This window comes from Mesoplodon bidens (genome assembly GCF_964165515.1).
Source record: "Mesoplodon bidens genome assembly, chromosome: 3".
In the NCBI taxonomy this organism is placed as follows: domain Eukaryota; kingdom Metazoa; phylum Chordata; class Mammalia; order Artiodactyla; family Ziphiidae; genus Mesoplodon; species Mesoplodon bidens.
In genome coordinates, this window is record NC_138178.1 from 49,315,409 (window position 1) to 49,340,293 (window position 24,885).

The 24,885-nt window shown below is 45.2% G+C and overlaps 1 protein-coding gene and 1 pseudogene across 2 annotated transcripts in view; both read right to left on the reverse strand.

Moving 5' to 3' along the window:
- The window catches only part of MYO1E (myosin IE), a 207,861-nt gene that overhangs the window by 137,134 nt on the left and 45,842 nt on the right, over nucleotides 1-24,885 (reverse strand). The gene's annotated exons all lie outside the window — the stretch shown is intronic.
- LOC308614957 (large ribosomal subunit protein uL11-like) lies at nucleotides 14,165-17,970 on the reverse strand (annotated as a pseudogene). Its single transcript has one exon. The product of its transcript is annotated as a large ribosomal subunit protein uL11-like (transcript).

A 24,885-nucleotide genomic window follows, 5' to 3' on the forward strand; every position in this document is an offset into this window, starting at 1 on the left:
TAAACCAGAATCAAAATCCCTGTCCAGTGAGTTCTACTGAGGGCTCACTATGTACCAAGCAACATCCTAAGGTCTTTACATGTATTAAATCATTTAATTGTGTCAGCAAACCTATAAGGCCAGCATTATTATTAATCCCCATTTTAAGGACGAGGAAGCCCTGGCAGAAAGAAGTTACATCCTTTACCCCAGATCAACACCAGTGAACAAATATTCTGCTTCCAGAATCTACACTCGTAATCCCGTCTTTCTTGAGCTTTTTCCACATAGGCATTGGGCATTTGGATCTGGAGTTCTGGAGCTTAGGAGCAAGAAATGGGCCAGGAGTCCACCATTGGCTACTACAAGTTCTCATCATGGGCATGAGCAGGAAGCCAACAGGAGGTAAGAAAACTGAGGATGGGAAGCATTTCATCTGTTCGTTCATTCATTCATTCATTACAATAGTTATGGGCCTACCAGGAGTCAAGCGCTATTCTAAGCACTGGGGTAACACCTGAAGACCATACAGACAAGACTTTGGCTTTCATCAAGCTTACTTTCTCATTAGTGAGGCAGAAAACCAACAGATGGAACAGAGAGACAGGAAAAAGAGAGGCGGCCGCAGGAAAGCCAGAAGGGCAAGCGGAGGAGCACTTGGGACAAGAAACACACAGCCAAGATGGACTGCCCATCAGAGGGTGCAGCCCAGGTCACCCAGAAAAACTGTCCTCCTTCCAAAGGGCACGGGCCCAAACTACTTTAGTCAGATCCTCATCCAGTAAGAGAACTAACACCACCTCTTATTTGTATATTGCTTCCAGTGTCTCGCTACTTCGCCATTCATCATCCCATGCGAGCCCTAAAGCAACTCAGCGAGGCAGGCAGTGAGCAGGAATAATTATCTCCATTTTACAGCTTGGATAGGCTGCCAGAACTTCCCTGATACTTTAGAGGACCCCAAAGGAATGGTGGAGATGCGGGGAGGACTGAAAAGCTAATTTGTGGTTGGGCTCACAGCTTCGGGGAATGTCCCTCTGTTTATCCGTCTAGCATGATAATGGCTATGTCATTTATTGCTGGGTTATTATTAAGCCAGGCTGTGAGTCGCTCTGTGTGCTGGATCTCGCCTACTTAGAAAGCAAGAGGGGGCAGGAGGAGGGAACCAGAAGCAGAGGCAGAGCCAGGCTGCTTTTAACCGAGAGACGGGGGGCGGGGACAAACAGCTCTTTAAAAACACAATTTCTGGGCTTCCCTGGTGGCGCAGTGGTTGAGAGTCCGCCTGCCGATGCAGGGGACATGGGTTCGTGCCCCGGTCCGGGAAGATCCCACATGCCGCGGAGCGGCTGGGCCCGTGAGCCATGGCCGTTGGGCCTGCGCGTCCGGAGCCTGTGCTCCGCAACGGGAGAGGCCACAGCAGTGAGAGGCCCGCATACAGAAAAAAAAAAAAAAAAAAAAAAAAAACAACTTCTAAGCATACTTAAAGGTAGAAATTCCAGCCTAAGAGCCTCTTTGCTTGGTAACGCACCACCCTTAAGAAAGGGCAAAATTATCAAGACGTTGAAGAGCAGGAGACGTCAGGCTGTGGATGAAGGCCTACTCCGTGCCAACTTCTAAGTAAGATGAGGAATTACAGTAATTCAGCCCACAGCCATTTCCCATTTTAACTGATGTTTCCTGTTTTCTATGCTAGGCATCGTAAGAATATTCAGAACCAGACCCGGAGTTCACAGGCCGTCCCTTCACTGGGGTACGTTCTTTTCTGTTCACTCATCGCATTATGTGTGACTTTACAACCCAAAACAGATCTGTTTTCCTACTGACCTCAATTTGCGGCCACCATTACTGCTGCTGAGAGAATTCTTGGCTCTCTGGGGCTGAGATGCGGAGAAGAACAATCTCACCTAGCAGTTCCCTGGGCCTGTTGCCCTTGAAATAGAGCCTGGACCTGTTGGTTGGTGTCTCTGCAGGAATCATCCACATCCGGCCATTTGACTTGGGAGTAAGAATGAGGGGGCAGGAGGGGGCCAGAAGTCTCTTTCCAGCCCTTTCAGCTGATTGCTGACCCATCCCAGGGTAGAGGAAACAACTGGGCATTTTGTTCAATTTGTTTTTGATGGTAGGATAATGAAAGGATGTTTTTTTTTTTTTTTTGGTAGGCGGGCCTCTCACTGTTGTGGCCTCTCCCGTGGCGAAGCACAGGCTCCGGACCCGCTGGCTCAGCGGCCATGGCTCACGGGCCCAGCCGCTCCGCGGCACGTGGGATCCTCCCAGACCAGGGCACGAACCCACGTCCCCTGCATCGGCAGGCAGACTCTCAACCACTGCGCCACCAGGGAAGCCCGAAAGGATGGTTTTTAAAAAAACCTTTTATTTTGAAATAATCTCAACATTTCAGAAAAGTTAAAAAAAATTCTTATACTCTACCAATTTGTAACATTTTGTCACGTTTGCTTCCCCTCTGTCCCTCTCTCTGTCTCTGTGTATATATAGTTTTTTTTTAATCTAAACCATTTAAAAATAGGTTGTATATATCATGCCCTTTTATTCCTTAATACTTCAGTATGTATTTCCTAAAAAGGGAATTTTCTTATATAACCAGAGTAAACAACTTCAGGAAATGTCACATTAATACTTTTTTTTTTTTTTTTTTTTCTTTTTGCGGTATGCGGGCCTCTCACTGTTGTGGCCTCTCCCGTTGCGGAGCACAGGCTCCGGATGCGCAGGCCCAGCGGCCATGGCTCACGGGCCCAGCCGCTCCGCGGCATATGGGATCCTCCCAGACCGGGGCACGAACCCGTATCCCCTGCATCGGCAGGCGGACTCTCAACCACTGCGCCACCAGGGAGGCCCACATTAATACTTTTTATCCAAGTCAATATTCCAATTTCATCAATTATCCCAATAATGTCCTTTGACAAGATTTTTTTTTTCCTGGTGCAAGATCACGTATCGCATTTCGTTTTTGTATTTGTTTAGTTTCCTTTAATTTCTAACAGCTTTTTAGCTTTCCTTTGTCTTTTATGATGTTGACATTTTAAAGAATTCGGGCCAGTTATTTTATAGAATCTCTCTCAGTTTGGGTTTGTGTGATGTTTCCCCATAATAGATTCAGCTTTTGCATGTTGGGCTAGAATTCGAGTCAAGTGATTTTGTGTCCTTCTCAGGGTATCACATCTGGAGGTACATCATGTTTGTGGGTGGTATTCATTTTTATCATTTCATTAAGTACTGTCCCATTTCTCCACTATATTATTTCTATTTTTTATTCCTATTGTAACTGCTAAGCAATTTGTGGGGAGATAAAAATGTGAGACTATGTACCTATTCTGCACCTCATCAAATTCTGACAACCAGCTTTGACAGAATTAAAATTTCAAGCCCAGTTATTTGGGACTCAGGGAGAACGCCTTATTCTCAGAAGCTGCGTGTTTCAGACAGACAAGGGCTATGGAGCATCTCTGTGGGTTTCTCAGAGACGTGGTAGCTGGTTTCCTCACACCTGCTGGGTTCCAGATAGGCTGAGGGGGCAGGGGGCTGCCTTCCTCATCTGTGACACCAAGTTCCACCTCCACAGGGTGTGGAATAATGCATTCCTAGAAGTGGAACTGAAAACCAGAAGTATGAGTCAGGGTGATTCTTTTTTTTTTTTTTTTCCAGGGTGATTCTTAATGGCCCAGACAGCCCCATAGAAAGATGCATACAAGGAAATCAGGTCTGTCCATATGCAAAGCTGTTATGTGTGGGACGTTTGTCTCTGGTTCCCTCTATCAATGTGCCTATGAGCCTCAGTCCCCACACCAATCCCATCCCTCCTCTCTTCTTTAGCTGCAGTGCTGCTGAATGAGTATCTATTTAAAAGGTGGACATGGAGTTGGTCCTTTTGGACCAGAGAGCTTAAAGCCAGGTGGGGACAAGGGGGTCAAGGGCAAAGAACAACATGGTGGAAAGGGTGAAATCCAACTGAGCAGCTCCAAGAGGCTGCCCACAATTGTTCTTGAGCCACAAAGAGGGAAGACCTTCTTTATGCCTTACCTTCCATTCCAGCCATTCTCGTTCCCATGAGGGAGTCTGCCACCACCTGAGATCGCCAACAGTTTCTTTTGGCTAAAAATGATTGTGTAGAAATATTACCTCAGAGGACTTTATTATACAAGAGCTACCAGTAGATGGTCACTTCCACAACCGGAGTGGCCGGGACAGAACCTTAGAAAGAAGCCCGAACTGTCTCTACAGCAAATTAGTACAGAAAGGAAGACCAAGGAGCTTATTCGGCAACCAAAGATTCTCTTGCCCTGTCAATATTACACAAGCCTGGAGCCCCTTCCTGAAATATATATGTAGGCTAGTGCTTTATTTATTTATTTATTTTTTGCGGTACGCAGGCCTCTCACTGTTGTGGCCTCTCCCGTTGCGGAGCACAGGCTCTGGACATGCAGGCTCAGCGGCCATGGCTCACGGGCCCAGCCGCTCCGCGACATGTGGGATCTTCCCAGACCGGGGCACGAACCCGTGTCCCCTGCATTGGCAGGCGGATTCTCAACCACTGCGCCACCAGGGAAGCCCGAGGCTAGTGATTTTTAAGGACGACTGCTGAAACACCATTAGAAAAATTAAAGTTTTACACTTTTTAGGTAAAAAGTTTACATTTAAGAATTTTCTGGGACTTCCCTGGTGGCGCAGTGAGTAAGACTCCACACTCCCAACGCAGGGGGCCCAGGTTTAATCCCTGGTCAGGGAACTAGATCCCACACGCATGCTGCAACTAAGAGTTCGCAAGCCACAACTAAGGAGCCTTGGAGCTGCAACTAAGACCCAGAGCAACCAAATACATAAATAAATATTTAAAAAAAAAGAATTTTCTTCTCTTAACTAGAGTAATGGGCTATAAAGTATACTCCAAAATTCCTAAAGATTCATAAACATAAATGAGAATTGGCATCGATAATAGTAATTTCAGCGATGGCAGTCTTTTAATAACAACTGCTCTTGTGGTCTTTTTCCTGAACCTCATCCTATGTTTTTCACTTATTCAGTCATTCACTGATTCAATCATTTTAGCCCCATCAAAAACACGTGTGCTGGGCTTCCCTGGTGGCGCGGTGGTTGAGAGTCCACCTACCGATGCAGGGGGCACGGGTTCGTGCCCCGGTCCGGGAGGATCCCGCGTGCCACGGTGCGGCTGGGCCCGTGAGCCATGGCCGCTGAGCCTGCGCGTCCAGAGCCTGTGCTCTGCAACGGGGGAGGCCACAGCAGTGAGAGGCCCGCGTACCGCAAAAAAAACAAAAAAACAAAAAAACAAACCCACATCTGCTAGGGCAAAGTGAGAGTAGCATCGACATATATACACTACCAAATGTAAAACAGTTAGCTAGTGGGAAGCAGCTGCATAGCACAGGGAGATCAGCTTGTGCTCTAAGACGACCTGGGGGGTGGGATAGAGAGGGTGGGAGGGAGACGCAAGAGAGAGGAGATATAGGGAAATATGTACACATGTATGCATATGGCTGATTCACTTTGGTGTACAACAGAATCTAACACAGTATTGTGAAGCAATTACACTCCAATGAAGATCTATTAAAAAAAAACAAAGAAAAAACACCTCTGCTAGGTACTGTGCCAGGCCCTGGGGATATATTGATTTTATTTTATTTTTTTAAGATAGAAAGGTTTACCAATTAATTACCTAAGTATGCAGTGGTAGTCCCAGTGTGAAGAATAAATTTTGCTGTCATAATGTTCAATTCTTTCATTACGTAAAAATACTGAATGCGCTGGTGACTACTAAAAAAAAAGGATGCAAATGCACTTCACACCTAATTGTGATATATTACCCCTACCTGCCAGGTAAGCTGAGAAGACAGAAATCATTGATCTTCGCAGACAACTGAATTCTAACCTGATGACCCCATTTCAAGAACTCTGTAGTTAATTTCATTTTAGAAACACCAGCCCAAACTCTGTCAGACAACAATCAGCTATAATCATCATTTATGCCATTTAAATGAAGTTGACTACATTTTCTCTAAAAATTGTTCTGTTCCACCTCAAACACTGCTTTTAAAAAAATCTCAATGCCCAGCTGTAAGACTCAGCAATTTGGTGTGAGGTATACGATACTATCTCCCACCTGGCATAAGGTTTTAAATATCCTAACTGGAATCTCTAAATCTTTAATGTAAGAGCTTTGTCACATATACTTTGTTGCCACTGAGAAGCTGAAAAGGCATTTGAGCAACTGTTTCCTACAGATCAATTAGCTACACTATAATTTATCATCAAGTAAAGCCCAGGCATTAAATGCCTGGGCTTCGGGTCCCCTTGAATCTCTCCTAGATAATCTAGGGCAGCTCTTCCCAACCAGTAGGTCTGACAAGACCAGTCCTTGGAGAAAGGCTGAGGGTGGACTGGGCTTTCCTGTTCTCAGGGCTCTGTCCGCCCTGCCCACACCGAAGGCCATCCCCTTTCCTAACTCTTTACGGGCAAAAGACACCACCAAAAGTTTAAACCATTTAACAGGCTCCACCACCACTCTCACTCACCCATCCTCCCCACCCACCCCTCTCTCTGACTTAATCACAGGAGGAAGTGAATCTACCTCTGATGCTGTTACAGTTTTTAAAATCTGGAAGTGGGTCACGTGATGTAAAAGGAAGTTGACGCTGGTTGAAGACAATAAGCTAGTTGGCAGATCTAGAAACCCGAGGTGGCTTACTAGCTATAAGCCTTCCAGTAGTCTAATTTAAAAAGAAATTCCAAAAGTGCTCACCTTGGGTTGGAGGTATGGTTACGAAGAATGTAGGTAGGCTGTTTGGAAGGGCTCATAGACTAACTCTAAGGGAACATTCAAATGATAAAATCACAATCATAACAAGAGTAATAGAAATAACAAACTCTTTGAGAGGGCTTATTTTATATATTTTTTTCTCTTTACATTTTAGCAGTGACAGCATATAAATCCTCAGAATTTGTTTAAAATGTCTCCTTGGGACTTCCCTGGAGGTCCAGTGGCTAAGACTCTGCACTTCCAATGCAGGGGGCACAGGTATGATCCCTGGTCGGGGAACTAAGATTCCACATGCCATGGGCAGCGCGCGCACGCGCGCGCGCGCACGCACACACACACACCCACACACACACCTCCTCAATTAAGGACCTACATTAGTTAATGTACACAACAGCCCAGGAAGCATTCTCTTTGGAGGAAAATGTGGACTCCAAATTACTATGTATATGGACATTTGAGCACTTAAAAATAAGTTCCCGGGCTTCCCTGGTGGCGCAGTGGTTGAGAGTTCGTGCCCCGGTCCAGGAAGATCCCACATGCCGCGGAGTGGCTGGGCCCGTGAGCCATGGCCGCTGAGCCTGCGCGTCCGGAGCCTGTGCTCCGCAACGGGAGAGGCCACAACACTGAGAGGCCCGTGTACCGCCAAAAAAAAAAAAAAAGTTCCCCGTTTATATTATGACAACTTGGCAGTCACTAGAGTTTACCCTCTGTTTCCTCTGAAATGTCCTCGTTCCTAGGAAATCTTATCCCCCTCGGCTGCAATCTTGAAGGCTACCCTTCATTTGTGATGCACTCATGCCCCTCAGAGATTTAACAGGAGCCTGGAAATTGGGTGAAAGCACTTGGGACCCTCAGCGGTGTCTTCAGGGCTAATGCTGGAGGCTATCATTTATAATTGAGAAGATTCTCTTGGATGTTGGAAGGAATAAAGTGAGTAACGACCCCTCTCAGCACTGGGGCCAACTTTATTATCACTAAGTCCATATTCTGCCGTGACTTGGCAGACAGCAAAAGCCCAGGACTGGGAGCTGGAAGAACGGACCCACATTTCCTCTTCTGCCACTTACTGGCTGGGTGGCCTGGGGGATTTACTTAAACTCCCTTGTTCCCACCCTCTCAGGGTTGTTCGTGAGGGATCAGTGAGGTAAAAGACAGGAAGTCCTTTGTAAACTGGTGCCATATAAATGAGCTACTGTGATGACATCAAGAGAGAATCAGGGATACCATTTGATTAACTTCTCCGAATTTACACCCTCACACTAATTATGAATACTTTGCAAAATGTACCTTCCCCCCTTCCTCAAACCTGTTTCTAAAATAGTGCAAAGAACACCTAAAAAAGGGTAATGCCTCCACTGGAGGAAATGAGGATGGGATCTGGCTCAAACCTCAGGCAGGTCCTGGGCAGGATGAGCATCGATGTGGGGAAAGGTGAAGCAGGAAAAGGTTAGAAACAGTACACCGTGAAGTGAACAGGAACCATCAGCCAATGAGGAGATCAGTTAGCTACTGAAGTAAGATTTAGGAGGTATCCAGATAACTAAGGTGCTTTCCTAAATGTCTGGAGAGAGCAGTCAATCCAAAATATAACTTCTATATGATTAACAGAGACATTAATGTGTCACCTTGATATGGCAGCATGCTATGAAAGCACGCTGACAAGGCAAGAGCAGCAGGGTAGTGTGCAGGGGTGGAAAAGGCCAGTGCTTACAAGTCAGACCACTTTAGCTGGGTGACCACAGAAGCCACTTAAGGCCACTTGGTCTCACTTTCCTCATCCACGAAAAGAGTGTCACAACCAAACTCAAAGGACCATTAAGAGAAATGTGCTAAACCTGGGACCCATCTCGATGGCTGGGTTTGACATGCTGTCTTGACATTAATTAGATGTAAATACAACTGATTCTCTGACTTGACTGTGAGTGCCATGTGGACAGGGAAATCTGTCCCCTTTTCTCTGAATCTCCAGAGTCCACCTAGCACGGTGCTTGGCAGCCCTCAGGGCTTGGGCTTGATTGATCTTATTAAATTTATAATAGAACAATGAGATGTAAAGTGCATTATAAACTGAATATACAAGGTCTACACATATGTAAAGATAAGGTATTGAAGGCAAATAAGACTTTTGGCAATTCAAATGTAAAAATGGTGTTGGAAGGTAAGGACCGGTCAAGGTACCTCCACTTCTGCCCAAGAGAAAATGACATTGTGGCCAGGGCCTATGACTTTAGTCTGCTAGCCTAGAGCATCTCTAGGGTGGAGAAAGGAAATGCTCTCAGCAGTTGTCTGGTGAGACTAGCCCTTAGCATCACTCCAAGCTACCTACCATATTAACTGATTCTCACATAAAAGAAAATGTGACACCCTGGTTGGTTTTTCTAGAAACCAGCTTAACAGGTAAGCTTCCATGCTGCAAAGAAAGCCTTCAATTTCAGATTCCAATCAAGTCTAAATCTGACTGGTAGAATCAGCTGCCAACTTGATGAAATCCATTGTCTGAAACACAAAAGCGAGAGGCTACGGTGCCTTCTAGATTTCCCCTTGGAGTAAGCAGTATAACCCACAGCTGGGTTATGTCTCCAAGTACTGGCACCGAGGCACAAACATCTCCTTTAATTTCACCCTCTACAGACCTTGCAAGAGTGGTGGCACAATTTATCATACACGCAACTGGCACAAAGTCAGCACTCTAATGAAGCCTGTTATACTAAAGCAGCCCTGCAGGCTCTCCCAATAAAATACGACCACCAGGAATATAATGGTTCCTTTCCTGAATATACGGCACTTCACAGCTAAGAGTTTTCACATACATTATCCTATTGGAGTGATGGCTGAAGTCCAGTCAGTCCTCCATATCCGCAGATTCCACATCCACAGATTCAACCAGCTGCAGACCAAAAATATTGGGGAAAAAAATTCCAGAAAGTCCCAAAAAGCAAACTTGAATTTGCCACATGCTGGCATCTATTTACATAGCATTTACACTGTACTAGGAATTATAAGTAATCTAAAGATGATTTAAAGTACATGGGAGGTTGTACTAGGTTATATGCAAATACTATGCTATTTTAAATAAAGGAACTTGAGCATCAGAGGATATTGGTATCTGCAGAGGTCCTGGAACCAGTCCCCCAAGAATACCAAGAGACAACTGCAGTTGTAAGGCAAGCATCTCTATTTCCATTTTCTAAATGAGGAAAGTAATGGTCAGGTACTTGGCCAAGGTCACATATAAAGCAAAAGGCAGAGTGGATTCTTACTCCACTGTTTCAGGTAGCCTCTTTTCATCTCTTCACAAAACTGGGGTGATAGTGACCCTGAGAAATAGTGAGCTGAAATATTTCTTAGTTCTAGAGTTTTCCTTTAGACTTCTGAAGCCCAGTGAAAATTTTACAAAGGCTGTTAAGGGAAAGGGCTGGGACTTCCCTGGTGGCGCAGTGGTTAAGAATCCGCCTGCTAATGCAGGCGGATTTGAGCCCTGGTCCGGGAAGATCCCACATGCCGCGGAGCAACTAAGGCCATGCGCCACAACTACTGAGGCTGAGAGCCACAACTACTGAGCCCACAGGCCACAACTACTGAAGCCTGCACGCTTAAAGCCCGTGCTCCGCAACGAGAAGCCACCGCAATGAGAAGCCCGCGCACTGCAACGAAGAGTAGCCCCCGCTCACCGCAACGAAGAGTAGCCCCCGCTCACCGCAACTAGAGAAAGCCCATGCACAGCAGCGAAGACCCAACGCAGCCAAAAATAAATAATAAATTTTTTTAAAAAGAGGGGCTGTCTTCTAACTACTTAGGTATTACACAAAATAAATCATAATGTGACTTTTGCCTTTTTCATTTTCTCTACTCCAATGACAGTTGTTATCTTCTTTTCAGAAAAGCTTTCCTCTCAAGAGGGCTCTGTTGAAACTGCCCTGGTTTGGGTAGAAATGGCCAGGGATCCAAGCTCCCAGTTCGTAAGTACAGATAAGTGGTGACTATGAATGCAAAATTACTTACTCATGTAAATTAAGTTATAAACTGAGCTATTCACTGACTTGGCTCAAATCAAATTTTAGAAAAATAGAATTCGTCATTAAATGCCTTCCTTAGATTTGTAATGTGCTCTGTAATTTTAGAAAGCACCTTCACAGCCTTGTGAAGTTGATATTACTATCCTCAGTTTATAGATCAGGAAACTGAAGCTTTCAGAGGTTAAGAAACTGGCCCCAGGTTGCAGTCAAGTCTCCTTTAAATGAACACAGATTTTCTAAATGTACAGGACAGTATCACCCCTTCCACAGAACCTATTCCAGGATTGGCTTTGGTTGGGTGGTTTTTAGGGAAGTCTAAGGAAACAAGGGTTTGCTCTAGATTGGGCACTGTCAGAAAGCGTGGCAATTCTATGATTGAGTATCTCAATAAATGTTATCTACAGGGAGCGCTGACTGGAGGACAGAGAGGACCATAAAACAGTAAAGAAGCAGTGGCTGCTCCTACTAGCGGGGGAGAAGACGTCTGGTGGGTATCGTGGGTTGTACGGGAACTCTGTTTTAGTCTGTGCTTAGATGAAATTCCGCTGCGGCCTTGCTTGGCCTCACTTGACCATGGTTTCAGAGGGACCTTGTCTGGGGCCAGGGGTGTGAGCACCAGGCCGGCTCCAACAGCACCGAGGTCTAGTTGTGTCAGGCCAGAGGAGGTCAGCACTTGCTTCTTCATTCTCAAACAGCTGCCTCTGAGCAGCCTTCACATCGAACAGAAAGTCAAAAAGGTCATTCAATAATAATTTAATTCAAACAAAACCTTTCCTTAGTGAAACCAAAAATATCATCAGCACTAAACTGCCCCAGGAGCTCCCTGACAGACTGGATAAGCCTTGAGTCACAATCTTCCTGCACTGACTTGTCTCTCTTCCTCCCTTACCGTCAGCTCCTGGGCAGACAGGAGGCTGAACGGTGGGAGCACCTGCGCATTGCTCCCCAGCGTCTGTGCTTCCCTTCCTTGAGTGACACAATCTCTGGCTTTTAGTTGGGCACATAGCTACTCACAATAAACAATTCATTCCCAGATCCTTGTGCACCTAGGTGTGGCCAGGTGACGGAAGTGGAAGGGGTGTGTGCAAGTCTTAGGATGCGTCATAAAGAAGGGAGGGGGCGTGACCCCCTTACCGCCCTTGCTCCAAGTTGGCAGGTGGTGGCCATAGCCCAGAAGGACCAGTGCCACACCCTGGGGGTGGCAGAGTGGAAATGGAAGGGAGCCTGCACCCCAGACAACTGCAGGGCTCCACACCAACCCTGCACTGCCTACATCCAGGATGTTAAATGGGAGAGAAATAAACACTCACACCCGTAACAAACAATAAAGCCCACTGGTAACTGCATCTGCATAGTCTCGGGTGGGACTGTTTTCTCCCCATTTAAATGTAATAAAATTAAACTTAATTCCAGAAGTTCTTCTAGAGCGCCAGGCTACAGAATCTGTTTATAATAATGGTGTATATTGGTATGCTTTTTTTGTTGTTGCTATGCTTACTAATTGTTTTATGAGTGTATTTATGGCTTACCTAATTACACAGTATATTTCTAATTTTTACCTTTTTGTCTCACTCCCAATAAACCAGAGCCCTTTGATAGGGGCAAAAAGATACTGCACAAATATCTGTCTCAATGAACCTTTAAAGACTCTGTCATGTAATCTTATTTTAACTTCTACTACTTCATCTATTCACTTCTCATCCTCCTGGGAGATATTCACATTTATGGAGGGATGAAAATATATACACCTCAGTGAAACTGCAAACTGCTATGCAACTGCTCCCCAGGTTGGCAACACCTCAAATATTAAATTTGTGAGTGGCATGATTTTAAATATATAAAAATGCCTTTGGGCTTCCCTTGTGGCGCAGTGGTTGAGAGTCCGCCTGCCGATGCAGGGGACATGGGTTCGTGCCCCAGTCTGGGAAGATCCCACATGCCGCGGAGCGGCTGGGCCTGTGAGCCATGGCCACTGAGCCTGCGCATCCAGAGCCCGTGCTCCGCAACGGGAGAGGCCACAGCAGTGAGAGGCCCGCATACCGCAAAAAAAAAAAAAAAAAAAAAAAAAAATGCCTTTGTTTGTAAAAGGCCTCAAAGGGCTGTTTTCACTGTTGATTCATCATATCCCTCACATCTGTAAGACCATTTGCAATTTAGAAAGTGCTTTCATACTCATCATGTCTTAGTCCTCATAGTCAGGCTAGATATTAGTAATTTACATGTAACAAACAAGGAGCTAGAAGTTCTGAGAGGGTGAGTTACTTGCTCAAGAAGCCATCCATCCAAAATTCCCTGTGGATGGCCCTTTGGGTTACGAGCAACGTGGCAGTAAGCTTTCTGGTACCTGCATCTATGCACCTTGAGCTAACATCTCTGTGGGAGGGATTCTGACACGGAACCTCTGATCAGGGATTTGAGGATGGGGTGTGAGCAAGTAGCAGGGCACTGGGAAAGCAGAGCTGTCAGGGAAACACGGGAGAGCACAGAGACAGAAGGCTGAAGGAGCAGGCCTGACTAGATCAACATTCCCAGTTTTATGTAGCTGGAAATGTAGGCCACTGCTTTCTAGCTTCAGAGTGAAACTAAGTCCAAGAGGACATTGCCCAGGGGTGCTGCCGTGATGACCTGGGTGGTGGCCACGCTCCAGCACCTTGGGTAGCACTTGAGCCTGGTTAGCCAACCAGATCCGCCAGCAACTGCATTAATACCTTGGGTGCCAGAAGGATGAGGCTCTGCAGAGTTGTTTTCTATTGGAAGAACAAGTAGATAACAGCAGCTGGGACTGACCACAGTGGGAAAGGGACAGAGATAGCAGCAGACTCTGTCTCTCAAATTAGATCTACATTCATCCCGATTATAATTCTGACATTTCCTTCTCGCCTTCACTCTCAGGGTTTGCTTCGATTATTCCCAAACCCCTAATCTAGCCCTTTGGATGAGTATGCAATTTATCGTTGATTCCAGTGAGTTTAAAACAAACCCTCTACAGGAATTTGTTTATAACTTCTCTATTTTTAAATTTATTTATGTTTTATTTCCAGTGGGATAGAATGGCAAAGAGCTCTGGCCCCAAGAGTCAGAAAACCTGGAAGAAGAAAGAGAAAGAAGATGGAAAAGGAGGGGAAAGGGAATGAATATGTATTGTGCACCAGCTCTGAGCCAGGCACCGTACATACATTGTCTGATGTTCATCCTCACAATGATCCTACAAGAACGGGGTTGTTGGTTCACTGCTGATGAGAAAACGGAGCTTTGAGAAGTTGAGTGTCTTGTCCAAACACTAACCCCCACTCCCAGCAAAAAAACCAAAAGGACTGAAATTCAGTTCTGCCCTGTCACGGGATTTTCCATTGTTCCAAGGTTGTGAAAACCAAATCAGGTAATAGATGCAAAAGCCAGCTACTAAAGGGTTAAGAGAACATTATGAGGATGATGCCAGGACCTGGCAGCTTATGTTCACAAAGAATATGTGAGTCTCCCTCGAGGTCAGCCAGTGGCCCAGTCTCAGCCTGGGGGGTGGTCTGGAACGGACCTGAATGAAGGGCCTGGAGGGCTGTGTCAGAAGTCCACTTAGGGCTTCCCTGGTGGCGCAGTGGTTAAGAATCTGCCTGCCAACGCAGGAGACACGGGTTCGAGCCCTGGTCTGGGAGGATCCCACATGCCACGGAGCAACTAAGCCCGTGCGCCACAACTACCGAGCCTGCGCTCTAGAGCCCGCGAGCCACAACTACTGAGCCCGCGTGCCACAACTACTGAAGCCCACACACCTAGAGCCTGTGCTCAGCAACAAGAGAAGCCACTGCTATGAGAAGCCCGCACACCACAACAAAGAGTAGCCCCCGCTCAGCGCAACTGGAGAAAGCCCACGCGCAGCAACAAATACCCAATGCAGCCAAAAAAAAAGAAGTCCACTTAGATGAGTGGATGCCATGCCCTGAGACAACTATACACCATTTAGAGGAATCTTCTCAGAAGGCTGTGGGCCAAAATTTTCTTTCTTCCCCATTTTTCCTTTAAAAATATCTTTAATCCCCATGGATTTCCAAGGTTGCCCTGAGACAACTATACACCATTTAGAGGAAACTTCTCAGAAGGCTGTGGGCCAAAATTTTCTTTTTTCCCCATTTTCCCTTTAAAAATATCTTTAATCCCCATGGATTTCCAAGGTTGCTCTCCACTTTCTTCCATATCATTTCCAGTTTATTACTCTCCTTTCCAGCACAATAAAGCATCTTTTGAGTTAACTGATGAGAGACAAAGAAAGAAAAACTTGTCTCTAAGGCCTTGTTTATCTTCCCCCCCAAAATAACACATACATATATAATACACAGATAGATATTACATCCCTGTACACACACACTCACTCTCACATCTTCCAACAGGCTGATAACAAGCCTTGAGTCCCTCCTCCCCCGACATCCAATCCTACTGGCTCTACCTCAGACCCGTTCCTCTACTCTGCCCGCTCCTGTCTATTCTCACAGCCACAACTTACTCGAGCTCTCACTATTTCTCACCTGCAACAGCACCCTAACTGCTCTTTTCGGTCAGTTCCCCACCTGCTGCTGCTTGGTCCTGTGCACCCACCCTGCATGATTACTTAAGTGAGCTGTTGGTATTACTGGAGATGGCAGCAGTGAGTTAACTAGTGGGCCCATTACAGCAGCAAGCCCACTGCTGCCTTGAGCCCTAAGGCAATAAGGTGTAGCAAATAAGTGTCTGCTGTGGGTTGAACTGTGTCCCCCTCCAAAAACAGGGTATGTTAAAGTCCTAACCCCCCAGTACTTGTAATGTGACCTGACTTGGAAAAAGGGTTTTTGTAGATGTAATCAAGTTAAAAGGAGGTCACTAGGTGGGACTTAATCCAGTAACGCTGATGTCCTTATAAGAAGAGGAGAAGAGACAGAGGCACAGCGAGAAGGCCATGTGACGACAAAGGCAGAGATTGGAGTGATGGAACAGATCCTCCCCAGAGCCTTCAGGGAGAGCATGATCTGACCAAATTTGGATTCTCGCCCCCTAAAGTGGGAGAGTAAGCTTCTGTTGTCTTAGGCCACCCAGTTTTTGATTATCTGTTACAGCAGCCCTAGGAAACTAAAACAGTATCTAAAGAAAGGTGGGAAGAGATGACCATCAAGAAAGAAGCCTTCAGGGCTTCCCTGGTGGCATGGTGGTTGAGAGTCCGCCTGCCGATGCAGGGGACACGGGTTCATGCCCCGGTCTGGGAAGATCCCACATGCCGCGGAGCAGCTGGGCCTGTGACCCATGGTCGCTGAGCCTGCGCGTCCGGAGCCTGTGCTCTTCAGTGGGAGAGGCCACGGCAGTGAAGAGGCCCGCGTACCGCAAAAGAAAAAAAAAGAAAGAAAGAAAGAAAGAAGCCTTCAAATCAAAACAACTCTACTTCACAAGTTTGCCTCTGCTAATTTCTTACCTTCTCCATAAGAAGCCAGGGGCCTCCACATTACGGTTCCAAAGAACAAACCTGATTACCTCATTCCCTTTTTTGTTATAAAACCCCTCCATTTTCTATATGACAAACTCCAAGCCCCTAATAGCCATGTAAAACCTTCAGAATCTGGTCCCAACCCATTTCTCCAGCACATCACCAACATCCCCTCCTCTCGACATTTCTCCTTGCACGCTGACCTCCAGCCATCACACTGCCCTGGAGTCCAGGGACTGATTCTCATGCACAGTTGACAACAGGCACAGTGGTGACAACCATCCTGGGTGTCCACCAGCTGGAACCAGCCCATAACGTCCTTTCTCTGAAGACCGAAGTCCAGGCAGTGCTGAATCAGGCAGAAGGATTTGTGGCTCTGAGGACAGAAGTCACAGGGGTTACCACGTCAGAAGCAAAATTTGGTGGGTTTATCAGGCGGTATCAGTTGGTCATATTGCAGCATTCTATTTCCTCTCTGAATTCACATTGAGCATTCACCAATCAGAAAGTTACTGAGTCATCTACAATGTGCTTAGCCCTGTGCTAAGGACACACAGAAAAGTTTAGGAGGCATAGTCGCGTTCACTCATCAAATGTGTTTGGTCTCGATGGGGAAAGGACTAACGTGCAACATGCTCATGATGCAGGCAGCAGAGTTAATTCTATGGCTTATTCCAAAAACTGGAAGAGTTCAGAGAAGGGAAGTGACAAGTGTGAAGCGCAGTAGTCAGGAAAGAGTAGGTGAAGGAATGGGAACTTAGGCTGGGCCTGGCAGATGCACAGGACTTGGGTGGCCAATCGGAGGAGGGGGGCTTTCCAGGGACAACACAAATAAGGCACGGAAGCAGAAGAAGCAAGTCATCACTACTGCTAGGGACACCTAGTGCTCAAAGCACCATTCTTTTTTTTTTTTTTTTTTAAAGATACATTTTACCTTTGGAATTATTAATTGATCTGTAGGATGCTACTGTGATGCTTTTGTTTTTTTTTAATTTATGTATTTTTTTGGCTGTACTGTGATGCTTGCGGGATCTTAGTTCCCTAACCAGGGATCGAACCCAGGCCCTCGGCAGTGAAAGGGCCAAGTCCTAACCACTGGACCACCAAGGAATTCCCCAAAGCACCATTTTTCCCCCCACTGGTTGTCAAATAACCCTTTATTATTTTTCTTTGCAGTTCTTAACTAGCTGGGCATTCCACTGCACCACTGTTGATGTCATCTATGATGTCGTGAGGGTGGCAGCCATGGACACTGCAGCCCACAGACTGGGTGGTCACCAAGATCTCTTTAATGGTTCCAGAGAGTTCTCTAGCTAAAGATCGATGCCGCATCTGTCAGGCAATGTTGATAATCTCATCAAAAGTGATGTTTCCACTGTGTTTAATGTTTTTCTGCTTCCTTTTTTCTCTTGATGGTTCCTTGAGGGCTCTGATGATCAGGGCAGAGGCAGAAGATACCACCTCAATCTGGGCCTGTCTGTTCTGAATTGTCAGTTTCACTGTAATCCTCATACCCTTCCAATCACCAGTTGCTTTGGCGATGTCATCACCAACGTTTTTTGGAGACAGACCCAGGGGGCCAATCTTGGGGCCAGGGCAGACGTGGCACCAACTTCCCCACCAGTGCACCTCAGCTACACGACTTTGATCTCGTTGGGGTCAAACTTAGGTGGCACGGTAGAGGTAGCCGGTGTCGGATGAACCCGGATTCGGGACGACCAATGAAAGTCAAAGCACCGTTCTTGATTAGTTCAGTTTGCAGAAGGAGCCTCCAGACAGCAACATCAGCAACACCTGGAAACTTATTAGAAAGCAAAGTCCTGGCGCCACCCCAGACCTACTGAATGAGATGCTCTGGGGGTGAGAGTGGGACCAGCCATTGGTGTTTTTATGAATTCTCCAAGTGATGATGATGCAGGCTAAAGTTTTTGAGAACCACTGCTCTAAGGAGAAGACATGTTACAAATAAGCTTATAATATCTATTCCTACAGAAGAAACTTCCAAATCATCTCTAACTGGAATTCATCTCATTCTTGATATAAGCTAAATGGTGGTCCAGCAACATGTACCCAGCACCAAGGCAGAGACAGTGTGTGCACACGTGAGTGTGTGTGTACACACAGAGCAAATCAGTTGTCTGTCGGGAAGTTACTGTTAATATAACATCTGAGAAAGATCTAAAACAATTAATTATTTAAGGAAGCAACACAGGACTGCTATGATGGTCCTATGGGACAGGAAATTTTATATACTGAAGATAAAGAAAGTGATTTGACCATGGTTACTTAGGACCCAGAAATAATAATAGGAATATACCAGATACAACTGCTTCCCTTGTCATCCCACCACCCTTCTGTGACCATCTGGTGATCAGTTCTCTCATTTCCACTCACTGGAGGTGAGATCCGCACACTCTGTTGTGTTCTCACCTTCTGTACTTGAGGGTCGCTGTCAACTCCCTATTTTCAGCACTCCTGCCAAATGGAGGTTGGGTTTGTTTGGATTTGTGTTGGGTCTACAGCTCCTCGTTAAGTAAACTAGGACTCCGTGTCTGGGCAATGCATTCAAGAAGAGAAAAATAGAAGGAATCAAAGTGAATTGTAGGGAGGGAAGGAGGGGGAAGTTCCCTGGAAGTCTAAAAGTAGGAAGCAAGGATGGTATTTTTGGCTTGGAACTTTCTGTACCACATGAAATTATGAGAATGACTTAATTGTTCCTGTGCATTTGAAACCGGAGAGACCATAATGGCTGGGTTACACCCAGACGGACTGGAACAGGACTTAGACAGGGTGGCCTCCTGCCAACAAAACCTGCTCTGCAGACATGAGTGACTGAGTCGTTCATGTTTTCAGGGTTGGGCTGTCTGCTGACCGCTGGCTTTGCTCTTCTCCCTCAATCTCCCTGGAGTAGACAGGGTGCTGTGTTACAGAGGGCTGCTATTTCAGGGGTAACCGGAGGGGCAGTGGGCTCCAGAAAGCCTGGGTTCTATCTAGTGGCTTTGTGCACTGAGGCAACTACATTTACTTCTGTTTCATCATGTGCTGAATTAGAAGGGCAAACTATGTGCCTTGGCTATTTCATAGAACGCTGGAGGAGAGAATAAAATGAGGGAATAGGTACAAAGAACATCCTTTGGAAAGTTAAGATTGTTATGCTATTGAGAGTTACTCCTGGACTCTCTCTTGTTTTCACATAGCACCTTTTGCAACCCTCTTCTTATGATGGACACCTATTGGGTTGCCTGTCCTGCTCCCTTTTCTGCAGGAGGTGGCAGTCATGATGGTCAATGCCACCTTGCCACCTGACCACAGGAAGAGACCCCCGAGCCAAGTGAGACCAATCAGATTCTCATGCCCAGAAATTGATAACAGAGACGCTTAGAGATGGAGCTGCCATTGCCTCAGGCTCATTACACAAACCCAGTAGTTCTCATGAGGCCATTTTACTCCCCAGCAGGCACTGGGCAACCTCTGGATTCGTTTTTGGTTGTCACACTGAGGAAGGGGTACTATTGGCATGTAGTGGATGGAGCCCGGGGATGCTGCTAAACATTCCCCAACATGCAGGATAGCCCCTCACAACAAAGAATTATCTGGTCCAAAATATCAGCAGTACCAAGGACGAGAAACCCTGCACGAGAGGGGTGATTGCAAGGCAAATGCCTACAGGGTCCAGGCAGATAATAAAGGGCTGATGCAGGCAGTGGGGAAGCTGAGCTGACTGGAGGGTCTGAAGAAGACGGCAGCCCCTATGCCGCTCCAGCCAAATGTCACCCCAGGATATGAGCACTCAAGGTTGCCGGATCCGATTTATCTAGTGAAGCTGGAAATTCAGATTTTCACATGAAATCTGATTTTTAAACTCTGGTGCAATTTTTTTTTAAATGTATGGGCCAAATAAACACATCTTCAGGTCCCATGGAGGCTAGGGGGTCAGCAGTTTGTAATCTCTGACCTGAAGGAAGATCCAAAGTCTCCCTCACAACTCCGTGAAGCTATATAGCTCCTCCCCTTACTTCCTTGGATGTTGTAAGGAAGCCCAGGATGTTACATGTATCCCCCCAAAGCTTTAACTAGTACACACCCCTGAACCTCTCTCTCCCTCCCTCACTTCTGCCACATTTTTGACCTGATGTGCCATTTCCACCCAGAGAAGAATTTACATCTCTTAGGGTTGAAAGGGACCTTAGAAAAAAATCTAGTCCTGACCTGCCAAGAAAAACATTTGGCCAATTACTTAACCTCTTCATGCCTCAGTTTCCTCATCTGTCAAATGCAGATGATAATGAAACTTCATTGGCTGTTAGGAAGATTGAATGACTTCATATATCACCTCAACCTCCTTGAATCCTTTGCCTTTGGAAATAATGCTCCAATGCTACTGATGCTGTTAATAAAAATAATAAAACTAGCACACCTTAAGTCAAGATTACATTTGTCTGAGGCTTAGCATAAAAACTCACACAGGGTGGAACTTGAGCATGAAATCAGACTTCCCCAGGACAAATAAGCCATGTCTCATCAGTTACTGAGACATTTTTGGAACACTGTGTGGACCCTAAAGAATATTTTTTATGTTGATGCATGGAGGACCAACAAGTCCTAGGGTGATTTGGCTTATGGTGATTCTGAGAAGGGGCAAGAACAGCAAGAGGGAAAGTGAGCAAAGAGAGGGCAGCAACCTATCTAACCTGCACTTGCAAAAAAAGGAAAAACAAAAGTATACAAGAAATTCTTGGGCTAGAGTGCAACAATCTCTCACTATCGTAAGAATTTAGTGAATGCAGGTTTATGGCAAATCTAACCTGTCACAGGGCTGTGGCATTCTTTGTAGCAGCCAAGTCACTGTGGCCTGAATTCTTTCCAAGGCTACTTGACCCTCATAAAAATCCTTGACAGTGGAGTGGGTACCATTTTTTCCCTCTGCCTTTGAAAAGCTTCCTTGACAGCACCCATTACAAAGAGAACAGGGTCTGCTCTCCAGCCTGGAGGCCAAAATGTTAATTAACTTATACCTGAGTCTGAAAAAAAAAAAAAAAAATGTGGGTAGTACTCTCTCTTTCCAGCAGTATTAGAGAAAGAAAGAAAGAAATGGAATGGAAGTGAATAAACTCCAGAAAGAATTCTGATATTAAGACCAAACGATTACATATGCTTTTCCACACTTGTCCTTCCTACTTTATTTCTGATCACTTTCTACCAAGTAAACTGGTCTTTCAATGACGAAGTTCATTTCATCATGTGTAGATTGGATACTGGTTCTATTGCCTTCCATTGCACATTTCACAAAGGATTTATGTGAGTTTTTCTGGGTTCATTATTTCTATGAAAGCACTGTGCTATGTAAGTAAGGTATCATACAAAGCAAATAATGCACATTAAAAATTGAAACTATACTAGGAAAATAAATCTGGATTCAGTTCAAGCACTTGTGAAAGTTGATATTAAGAGATCACTCATATATGCTAATAACTAAATTCCCATGACTTTGTCAATAGCAAAGCCCCCCAGATAACCTCAGTAGCCCGAGAGTATTCTACAGCATTGAGTTGCGTTCTTGCTAGGAGTGGTTTCCTCCATAGGCAGAGAAGAAAGTGCATCCGATATTTGCAATTTGGAAACGTCAAAAGGGGCATTATACTTTCCAATCTTGCTCACCATCCATCTATTCAATCGATATTTATTGAGTACCTATTATGTGCCAGACACTTTGCTATGAGTTGGGAGATGGAGATGAACAAGACAGGTACTTTTCTCATCCTCTTGGGACTTACAGTCCAATGAGGCATAAAGACAGACTAACAAGCAATTCTAATAGTTAGATAAGAGTCATGTATGGTAAGACATATTCTTCTCATCCTCCTCCGTAAAGAAACCTGGAAGGAGGGGGATGAGAGAATTTAATCTGATATGAATCATGTAAACAGTCCAGATTCTTGGGGCGAACTCTAAACTCGCCCTCTCCAAGGTAAACCAACAGAGGAAATAATTTATGAAGAGAGCAGCAACACAGACCTTCAAGAGAAGGGGAGACAGAAGTGAGGGACAGCTTTGGGAAAACAAATTGTCTGGTTTGTAAGGAGCCTAGGAGTACAAAAGAAGAGTCATGAGAGAAGTGCCAGGAAGGAAAGCTGGTGGGACCATCAGGGAAGGCCTGGGACAACTGACGTCAGGGACCTTTCCAAGTCCTGTACGTGGGTAACTAATTCAATCTTTATGATAACCCTATGAGGTAGGTAACATCATCATCACTCCCATTCTACAAATGAAGAAACTCGGAGGCAGAGGTCGCGAAATTTGCCCAAGGTTGTTAGTAAGTCCTGGAGCCAGGATTCAAACACACCCAGCCTGGCCCGAGAACCTCTGTTCCACGTTCCATGTGTGCTGAAGACTTTAGACATGCCTTAGTAGGAAATGGGAAGTCACAGAGGGTTCTTAAGCAAGGTACTATGTAATTAAAGCATTGATTCAGGAATTCATGTAGTCACTGAACATGGAATGAACTGGAGGGGTGGGGGAGGGTAACTGGCATTTAATGAATGCCTCAGGTGTACCCAGACCTCCTCAGACTTATAATATTATCGAATTACCCAACCATCACTCTGGAAAGACAGATTCCCATTTCACTGATACTGGACCTAAATCTCAAAATGCCCATTCACTCCTATAGTGGTGGAATCAGATTTTGAACTCAAGTGAGGCTACCATGAAAGTCCCTGCTGTTACAACCACACTGCCCTACGAAGCTGAGGCAAGGAAACCAGGTGGTAGATTATTATAATTGTCAAACTGAGTGGTTGTGAGAATTAGAGGAAGGGGTGGGTAGAAGACTTAATAACTAATTAGACACTGAAATCAATGGAAAGACTGAAGGAAAAAAAAAAGGAAATGACATCAGTATTTCAGGATTCTGAGACTGGAACACTTGTGGTGCCATTCACAGAAATGAAGGAATTAAAAGTAGTAAGATGTTTTCGCTTTACTCCAGTTTGGGAGGTAGGGGATAGAAGGAGCTGACCAGAATAGTGACTGAGAATACTAACAATTATTGAGCACTTACTATTTACCAGGCACTGTACAATGGGAGTTACATGCACCAACTAATTTCTCACAAAACTCTGAGATACAGTGTTGTGAGAAATAAATTAGTTTATTATCCCCATTTTAAAGACGAGAAAAATTAGTAAGTTACCCAAGATCACACAGTAAACTGTAGAGCTGAACTTGCAACTGAACTTGAAATAAACCCATAAATTAACTTCATGTCTGATAGGAACTGGATACTTCCTATAAATCTCAGAGGAGTTAGAAGACATTATAATGGGTTAGAAAGACTTTCATGGCTGGGTAAATCTAGAGAAGCAGAACCAGTATGAATGGATAAATGTCACACACAAAAAATAAATTTTAGCTTGAGCCAAGTTTCTGTGGTAACCTGTATTTATTCTAATTTCAAAAGAAAAGAAATGGATTATGTGAAATTTCTTTAAAAGAGAAAAACAAAAGAAACACAACTGCCCTCACATTTCTAATAAGTTTAGCTGTTCAGAAATAAGCAGGCTCCCTTCTGAGACACCACATATTCAAGAACACTGTCAGAAATTGTCAGAAGGATTTCTGGACAAGGGAAAGCTGGAACATAAGAGCACCAAGATAGATCTCTCTTAACGTCCTGCCTTTTTTCCTTCACTGGTCACTTCTCAATGTTACCCTTCTCCCTGGATGACGCTACTGGACTCCTCTGAGAAAAGGTGTCCTTAATGCCAGCTTTAGAGCTTAAGAAACTGTCACAGTGAAGCTGTATTTTTAAAAAATCTTTTGTTAAAATATATTTATTTATTTATTCTGGCTGTGCTGGGTCTTAGTTGCGGCACACGGGATCTTCGTTGGGGCATGTGGGCTCTCAGTTGCAGCTTGTGGGCTTTCAGTTGTGGCATGCATGCGGGATCTAGTTCCCCAATCAGGGATGGAACCCAGGCCCCCTGCATTGGGAGTGTGGTGTCTTACTCACTGGACCACCAGAGAAGTCCCAGTGAAGCTATATTGATACCTCCAAATGGTTTTGACAATTGTGACCTTACAAGCTATTTTTTAGTTGTGAAAAGTGAAATTAAAAGAAAAAAGAAACCAACAGCACTTTTAGACATAAAAGCCCAAGCTTTTTGTGGTTAAACAATCCAGACCATTTGAGAGAACAGTCAAATATTTTTCAAGTTCAAAGTGCTTACCTAGCATGGTTTATAAGGAAGCCAAGAGAGCTGGTGATGGGCTGAAAGGGAAGTGTCCTGCTTACCTGGCTACTTTAACAACCTAAGTAGCTCTGCCAGAGCGAAAGTGAAATCTAATCGAGTCCTGACCCAGATTTTATTGATTCTAAGAAGCACATTGGTGGGGAGGGGGAGCAGGGGAAGCACAATGTTTTGTTTTTGCATTTTAACACAGCTGAAATCAGACTGTATCTTACAACTGATGACATGTCCCTTTTTAGTTAACAGCATTTTTCTTTCCTAAATATACATTTTAAATGGTGCGTCTTAAGAATCAATGGCAACAGGGACTTCCCTGGTGGCGCAGTGGTTGAGAGTCTGCCTGCCGATGCAGGGGACACGGGTTCGTGCCCTGGTCCGGGAAGATCCCACGTGCCACGGAGCAACGAAGCC